Source organism: Calidris pugnax, unplaced genomic scaffold (genome assembly GCF_001431845.1).
Source record: "Calidris pugnax isolate Ruff unplaced genomic scaffold, ASM143184v1 scaffold739, whole genome shotgun sequence".
NCBI lineage: Eukaryota > Metazoa > Chordata > Aves > Charadriiformes > Scolopacidae > Calidris > Calidris pugnax.
Genome location: NW_015091432.1, coordinates 1 through 8,836, shown reverse-complemented (window position 1 = coordinate 8,836; position 8,836 = coordinate 1). Strand labels below are relative to the sequence as shown.

The 8,836-nt window shown below is 48.2% G+C and overlaps 1 long non-coding RNA gene across 1 annotated transcript; it reads left to right on the top strand.

Moving 5' to 3' along the window:
- Positions 1 to 597: 597 nt before the first annotated feature.
- On the top strand, positions 598 to 868 carry LOC106899662. The gene is made up of 2 exons (XR_001414069.1): positions 598 to 707; positions 803 to 868. It is a non-coding gene; the product is annotated as an uncharacterized LOC106899662 (long non-coding RNA).
- The last annotated feature ends 7,968 nt before the right edge of the window (positions 869 to 8,836 follow it).

The window sequence follows — 8,836 nt, the reverse complement described above, 5'->3', positions numbered from 1 at the left end:
AGTCCCCATCCCTGGAGGTATTTAAGAAATGTGTAGACATGGTTCTTCAGGGCATGCTCTAGTGCCCAAGATTATTGGTTTGTCGTGGGCTGCTGACTGGGTGGGTGATGGTTTTTTGGTTTGGTTGTTGTTGTGTGTTTAGGTGGCGGGTGGTGTGGTTTGGTTTTTGGTTTTTGGGTTTTTTTGTTTTTTGTTTTTTTTTTTGTTTTTTTTTTTTTTTTTTTTTTTTTCTTTTTTTTTTTTTTTTTTTTTTTGTAATGAACCATGTCTAAATGATGGTTGAGAAACAGAGGAGATGGAAAATGGAGGTTGCTCGTACTCCTGTTTCCTGAGGATATGATCCTGGAAGAAGAAAGAGCTCAGCACAACGAGCTATACCACTCCTCTTCCCAGAAACCTGCATGGCTGTGCAAAACCAGTTCCAGCCAGTCCAACAAGGTTTCACTGTAATAAAACACTGCTTATCTTACTTCTAGTGAATCCCCTTTCATCTTTGCACCTACCTGGACTCAGGGCCAATTGAAAAAGAGATGGGTTCAAAGATTAACCATTATGACGGTTGGAACAAAGAGCTTGCTTTCACCTTCACTCCAAGGAGGTGTTTCCTGCCGGCAGTGCTCCCTCACCCCATCACTGCCAGCCCTTTCTGCTCCTTCCATCCCTCTGTGACTCTCTTGCCTTCCAGAGGTGGAGGAACAGCAGCCCTGGTGAGTTCTGCCCCTGATCCTCCTTCCCTTCTCTTCCCTCCTGCTCTGATTTCAGCAAAGTCTGCAACGGCTCCAAACTTGCTTTCTCTTTATAGTGGAACAGAGAAGTGAAACATCGCGCTCTCAGCAAGACGCAGAGCAAGCAATAGACTTTTATAAGGTAGGAGAATTTGTCTTCCTATATTTCATCCCACCTATTGGTTAGCATGTACGCCTCCGTGAAGCTGTGAAGTCTTCCTGTAGTTTTGGTCAGCGTAGCTGCACAAAGTTTCTCGTGAGGCACGTGCTCCCTGTGGCCCTGGGCTTGTGGGGAAAGAGTCCAGGCTGAGAAAGCAGCCAAAAGGAGGTTTGCTGACCTGAAACCATGTACTGGTATGTTAGAGAAATGGTGGGCCCACGTTATCCACCTGGTCTAGAGATAGGACACTACAAAATCCAAGGGAGAAAAACAGTAGCCAAAAGAGCATCCTTTACAAGGCCATTTTCAGTGCTGTTTGGCCACTCAGTAAATGCTATCAATGACAATGCTCTGACACTGGGGGTGGTCACATCACACAGTCACTTCCTGCCACGTTTCGTCCCAACGCTCCCTGCAGCTTCAATGGATCAACCCAACCTCCAGCAGGAGGCAGGGAGCACCAGCAACCATTAACAATCATGCATTCATGCTCTAAGTTAGTTGAGGAACCTGATTGGGTAGAGAGGAAACAGTTCATGTCTGGGTCCAGCTGCCTGAAATGACCACCTGCAATGTCCTTGACCACCTGAGGTGGGGCAAAGGAGAAGGGTGGAGACAGGAGGCTCCCCCATTGGACCTGCTGCCTTGCTCTGCAATGGCACTTCAGGTCCCTCTTGTGGATGCAGCTGCAAAGGCTTGAAAGGATTGTGGCCAACACCCAGCTCTCAGCCTTTTACTCGTTGCTGTATTAATTAGGACGAAACACTGGAAAGGATAATTCTTGTGGTAGTGTCAGAGAACGTGCCCACAAAGGAGAATTTCTCTTCCAGCCCAGTTATTCCATTTTTTCCTTTCCAAAAGCATGTTTTCCCTGCCTGGTGAACTCTGACAGTTTGCACTGACTGCAAATCACAAACCCATGGAGTTTTCCTTATGTGGACTTTTTTTTCTCCTTTTGACTGCAATGTTTCACAGGAAACAAACAGCCCCATTGTGCTGCTGTCAAAGCACGTCTGTCATGAGGAGATACGAGTGACAAAGGAAGGGATGGGCAGACTCCAGAATCCTGCAGAAGCTTCAGACTAAATACTGCTTTAACAGTGACCTTTTTGTAAAAATCAGGAGTGGTGCTGAGAGCAGGGCAGGTGAACCTGTCAGACGTAGTGTTGAAGTTATCTCTACAGCAGCATCTAGCCAAACACTACCTTAACGATGGACCTGCTGCCTTGCTCTGCAATGGCACTTCAGGTCCCTCTTGTGGATGCAGCTGCAAAGGCTTGAAAGGATTGTGGCCAACACCCAGCTCTCAGCCTTTTACTTGTCACTGTATTAATTGTGAGGAAGTTCTGGAAAGGAAAGGGTTGTCAGACTACAGAGTCCTGCAGAAGCCTCAGACCAAATACTGCTTTCACAGTCACCTTTTTGTAAAAATCAGGAGTGGTGCTGAGAGCAGGGCAGGTGATCCTGTCAGATGTAATGTCACAGTTCTTTCTGGGATGACACAGAACACAAGGTTTAAAGGAGAGAGGAGAGAGGTGGTGCTTGGTTTCACAGAAGATTTTGTTCTACCACCTTTCACTGCCTCTTACATCAGAAAAGATGAGCATCTGGCTCCAGAGAAGAACGGCAATATTTTGTTCCCTCATCCTTTTCCCATGTGTATTCCTGTTTGTAACAGGTAAGAAAGCCTCTTTCAAACTGTTCGCTGACATTTTCCAAGCTAAAGAGACTTAGGATTTGTTACTTCTCTTGGGGGTCAAAGCAACAAGGATCTGCTTGATGCTTTCCTCATGTACTTCCTTAGGTGAAGTGGTGGGATGTGCTCGCAAGCAGGTCCTCTTGCCAGCTCTCACCTTTCCTACTCCTCAACTTTCCATGGGGACATGAACATCAGCAGGAGGGTCACACTGAAAGGAGAGATCCTGGCTCTGATGCAGGCAGACAGCTCGACCTTCGAGTGCTCAGGGAGCTCCTTTTCCCAACCTGCAAGTAAAGAAGGAAAATGGTCTAACAAACAATGTTTTTGTTAAAGGGGTAACAGGACAGCAGAGCACCATGGCTCAACAAGGTAAGAGACAACACCTACTTTGAAGTCTTTGAGGAGTAACTGGTATTGTTTTCCAGGCCTCCTACCTCTGATGAGGTGCCTTCTGTCACCTGGGTACTTCTCCCCACCACTGTGGTGAAACTCTCCACTCAGAAGTGTTGTGGACATGGCCAAGACCCAAGGGAAGGGTCTGATAGAATGAAAGATAGTTTTCCATCAGAATGCAGGGTTGGGGTTTCTGTCAATTTTCTTTGGAAGTCCCTTGCACATGCTTGGGCCCCCGTCCCGGTGTCCTAACGAGTCCCTATGAATCCATAATGGGCTGTAGCCTTGGGATGCCCTCAGTCAGTACCAGGACTCTCGACCATTTTCTCTCCTGCCTGATGAAGCCTGAGGGGAAGGCAGTGGCAGAGCATAAGTGGTGTCGGGCCCTAATGACCATGTGGAACATCTGTGAGTCCTGTTTCCCCTCACTCATCTTTTTCTTCTTTTATAGCTTCACAAATTATCTGCAACTTCTCCAAAGGTAAACCCAAGCTCAATGTTTATTTGTCATGGCTGTCTCACTGTGCTGGCCGTTCAGGTCCTGCTTGGGGAGTGAGAGGAAGGGTGAGCTCTTGCTTGATCCACCCACTGCAGAGGTCCCTTTCAGTACCTTGGGCAGACAGTTGTCTACCAGCATGGCATTGCTGGATGCTGTGTAGGGTCTAGACAGGGTGAGAGGAGGCTCTCAGGGCACCTCAGAAAGGTGAGGCTTTGCATTCTCTGGTGGAGGATTGGTTCAGCCTTTGGATGAGCACAGTGAGTGAGTGCTGTGACTTGGCCTTGTTGGGCTTCCCTTTGTCCCACTCAATCCTGCCTTCCTTGAAGGGAGAAACTCTACTGGTGAGGGAGGTTGATGCCGCAGGCATCACTGAGGCTTCACCTCAGTGAAGGGTGAAGTAGAAAACTTTCACCTAGGTGGTTGCCATGGAGTGAAATATTAAATTTTTGAATCAAAAATGCTGTATATGCCTGCAGTCTCCTGATTTGTGGCGTCCTTTGGGACAAAGACAGAAATTTATCATCCCATTGAAAAAAAGAATTTTTGGTGGACCCTCCTTAGAGACTTAATGATCTACTTAATTCTACTTCGATGATATACTAAATACAATTTTTTTGAAAAAATGCAGGTTGGTCTTCGCCATTCATTGTACACACAGTTCTGGCAGCCTTTAGTATCAGCATGACACTGGTGATATACTGTAATATCAGGAAGCTGAAACAGAAAGGTAAGATATTAGAGGAATTCTCTTACATTTCATAGTTCCTTCCTATCAAACAAGAATTCAGTGATCAGCCATTGTCAGCATGGTCCATGCCCTCAAGCATCAAAGGCATCCACGGCAGACATGACAGAGGGCTGACAGCAGCCTCGTGCCCTTCTGGAACATGAGCTGGAGGCCAAGTGCAATACTCAGGGAACCCATGACAGGAGGCAGAGAACGGGCTCTGACTCCCCTGCTCTGTTACACATCCTCCATTATGCTGCTATGTACATTGATTGCTCTTGCCTTTGACACGTCTCCATTTTCACAAGTATCCCCACCCAGGTTTAGGAAACCACCAGTTTTGTTGGACTGGCTGCGTTAAAACCACCTCCACTTTTGGTTTTGTCCCAGATATTTGTACAAGCTGGGCACAAATTCCCTCCAGCACAGAGACCCTACTCTATGCTGTGAACAGCAAACATTTTGTCTGAACTTGAAGGATCTTCAATGTACTGACAATTAGGCTTTGGTGAGTACAGCCTCAGAAAATGGACTCATCATTTCTGATCAGTTCTGCTTTGTTCTCTCTTTCAGTTGACTCCAGAACTATGGAAGAAGGTAATATATGCTAAGCAAAATGCTAAGGAAAAAAAACCTATTTGAAATATTTGAACTTAGATGGCACTGAGGTTTAGATGGGAATGATGCCCCTCTGTTGTTCCCAACTGCGCTGCTGGAAGTTTGGTATGGCCAGAGTCAGTGTGAACCTACTTGGCTCTCTCTGGGTTCTCCCCCAAGGATGGTGCTTCTCACACGGCACAGTCACTCCAGCTGGACCAGATTAGTTCCCAGCTTCCGTGTATGTCATGTGTCTTGGTCCACCATCCTGCCATTGACTTTGGCCCTTTCAGCAGGAGAAACATGAGGGACGAGATATGTCAGGGCAGAGAGTGCACACACAGGCACGAATCTGTAGGCATTGGGAAGTAATGGCCACAGGGAGAGTGCAACAGCAGTTGTGGGGAAGGGAGCTGTGTGGGTGCCCATCACCCATTGAGGTGCAGGCTGGGATTGAGAAGATTCTGCTGCCCCTCACAGGTTGGCTGAGTTCTTCCTGATAGTACTGAAGTCTGCTTATTTTTCAGTTGAATGTCACAGGAATTGGTATTTTAAAATGCCTTTTTTTTCAGGGCGTCCATTATTAGCTGAAGGGAAGTTCTCATTTCTCCGTGTAAACCACCCTCCATGAGTCTCCTTCAATATGAGGGAATACCTTTAAAACAGATGATGTGATAGCTAGAAGATATGGTGAAGGAGAATGTTTGGGAAGAAGGGCAACTCATTAAGGCTGCCTTACATTTCATTCAGAGATGTTATGATACTTTGAGAATGTGGAAGTATTACACATTTGGTCCCCCAAACTGGTGACTAATCTTAATGCTCCCCAAGTTGCATGTCTTGATAATTTGTCCCTGTTAAAGAGTCTGTCCCATGAACTTCCACATCCCCATTCCTGTCCAGCCAAACTCCCAAGAGCCTTTCAAAAAAGAGAGGCAGAGACATTAAAGAGAGTTTCCCAAGGAAAGGACACATTGGTTTCAAGAGGAATACATTTTGGGGAGCCATAACCTTCGATAGTGGGTCACATCCTTCAAACTGGCATTTTACACTTGTAGCTGTCCTCTCCGTTCAGACTGTGACTGCAGTGTTCTTGGGGTCCCTTAAGCAGATGTCCATTATCAGAGCACAAAACTGAGGTTCTCAGTTGTGGCTGCTGTCTGCTTAAAGAGCTTAAACTTGGAGAAAGCTAATGGGGGAAGGAGAGAGTAGGTCAAGTAGAAAAAAGAGAGGGAGAAAGGGAGAAAGAAAAGAAAAAGAAAGCAAGAAGGGAGGAAGGAAGAAAGTGTGAACGGAATGAAGGAATATGATTTAAAGTGTGCAAGGAAGCCAACGTGTGTGGCTTTCACAACTTTCCTTTGTTCTGATGCAACCAGTCAGATCCCAAGGTCTGGTAACAGATTGTTGTGGAAAAGAGAGGTTGTGGTGTCCATGGGACTCTGCAGAGGGAGGGCAGGAGGGCCTCCATTCTTCAGACGGGCATCCCAGGCAAATGCAAACGCCTTCCCTTTCTTTCCTGTGTTCTTTGTCATTACAGAGCGACTGGAGAGAGAAAAAAGTAAGTGACCTTTCCTTTCTGAAACTGCCGAGAACATACTCGGGTATGAGCAGGCACATTTAGGAGCAAAACATGGATTTAAATCTTATCTAGGCTATTGTTACGCATGTGTGTAGCCTCTCCCTGCACAGCTGCATTTTCAGGCAATGTTTCCCCAGGCAGAGTCTCCTGCCATCTACCAATTGTTCTCACCATCCCCCCGGGCTCTGTCCTTCCTGGAGCTACAAGCTCCTTGGAGGTAGTTCCTTCCTCTTCTCTTGACAAGCTGGAAGGAGCCCGTGGCCTCTCCGGACAGTGCAGGAAGAAGAGACCTGCACTCTCCTGCAAAGATGGGGAGCTCTCCCCTCATGCCTCTCCAAAATCTCACTATCTCCTCTAAACTTGACAGCCCAAACCTGAGGATTCAATGCCAACTGTGGCCTCCAAATCTCTCTCCCTTTGTCACCTGGCCATGCTTCTAGACTTTCCTGTAGCATTTGGCCTTGCAGCTTCTTTGAGCCCATGCTGGGCAGATGCCAACCTGTCCTCCTTTGGCAGAGCACTTTCCTGCAAGTAACCATGAAGTCAGTCAAGGGAAAGGCAGATGCAGCCAAACGCCAACAGCTCTGGAAGCCGGCGGGGCACTGAGCCTGAAAATCTCTCTTTTCTAATTTTTTTTTTCTCCTGCCTTTTGTAGCTGAGGAGCAGAAGGAGAAGGATGAGTAGTCTGTGCTCTCTGGGGTCTTGCCAGCCAGCAAGGAGAGGCTCTTTCCAAGAGGGACATGGTGGTGTGTGTGGGAGAAGGGTGTTTCCCTGTGGGCCATGAGTGTGGTGTCCTTGGGGTCTCTGCAGCAGGTGCCCATGTGCAGGCAAGCCAGCTGAGGCCTTCAGGTGTTGCTGGAATCTGCATAAAGGGCTTGGTCCTGAAAAACGGGTCATGTGGGAAGAAAAGTCAAACAGTGAGGAAGAACGGAGGGAGGAAAGAAAGCAGGAAAGACTGAGCAGTGGGGTGGATAAACATGATTTTCGGTGAGGACAGAGACATTGTTTGTGAGCACCTTCAAGGTTTCCGGGGACAGGGCTTGCCCTCACACACACTTGCACTAGTCCATGAATGCACTTTGCAAGAGACTCCCAGCTCCAGCAAACACCTTCCCTGGGGCTTCAGGCAATGCATCCTCCTGCCCATCTAATCTGCCTTTCTCCTTTCCTTTGCAGGACTACTAGAACAGATGAGAGGTGAGTGCTGCTTGCTGTGTGGGTGGCTGCTTGTCCCTCGAGCTCCGGCTGGGAATGGGGAGTGCTCTGTGTCCCTGGTGCGGCCTGCCTCCCTTCAAGCCTCAAACAGAGCCTGCTGCTTGCCTCCCTCTCTGCCCTGGGCCCTCCTTCCCCCACCTGACACCACTGCTCTCACATGGTGTCTTCAACAGGAAAGCCCAGGGAGAAGTTATGGGCTCTGGTAAGGGATCTTGTCCTTCAAATTGGGAGTCCGCAGTTGCCAAGGGAAATGTTCCCCATGGGAGAAGATTGTTGTGGAAAACAGAGGTTGTGGTGTCCATGGGCCTCTGCAGAGGGAGGGCAGGAGGGCCTCCATTCTTCAGATGGGCATCCCAGGCAAATGCAAACGCCTTCCCTTTCTTTCCTGTGTTCTTTGTCTTTACCGAGCAACTGGAGAGAGAAGAGAGTAAGTGACTTTTCCTTTTTGACACTTCTGAGAACATACTCAGCTGCTGGGATGTCTTTCAAGTACGGACTCAGCTCAGGAAAGCTTCCTGACCCCACTGCCTTGTGCAGGGGAAGCTCCTGTGACGTTAAGGAATGCTTTGTAAGAGCTGAGGGAATGACATGTATGGATTTTGGGCCCCCACATAAGAAAGACATTGAGGTGCTGGAGCGGGTCCAGAGAAGGGCAACAAAGCTTGTGAGGGGTCTGGAGCACAAGTCTTACGAGGAGAGGCTGAGGGAGCTGGGGTTGTTCATTCTGGGGAAGAGGAGACTGAGGGGAGACGTTATCGCTCTCTACAACTACCTGAAAGGAGGGGGTAGAGAGACGGGGGTCGGTCTCTTCTTCCAAGTTACAGATGATAGGACAAGTGGTAATGGGTTCAAGTTGCACCAGGGTAGGTTTAGACTGGACATTAGGAAACAATTCTTCACAGAGAGAGTGATCGGGCATTGGAACAGGCAGCCCAGGGAGGTGGTTGAGTCACCATCCCTGGCTGTGTTTAAGAACCGTTTAGATGGGGTGTTGGGGGATATGGTGTAGGGGAGTACTTTAGAGTAGGGTGGATGGCTGGACTCGATGATCCTGAGGGTCTCTTCCAGGCTAGATAATTCTGTGAATCTGTGATTCTGTGATGTGGCTTGGTCCATGGCTGCATGGAGGGTCCTGCCCTCCAAGGCTCACAGTAAAGGGGGTGGGAAGGGAGCTCGCGTGATGGCCAGAGTGACATCGGGTATGAGCTGGCAAGTTTAGGAGCAATGCCTGCTGTTCCACCT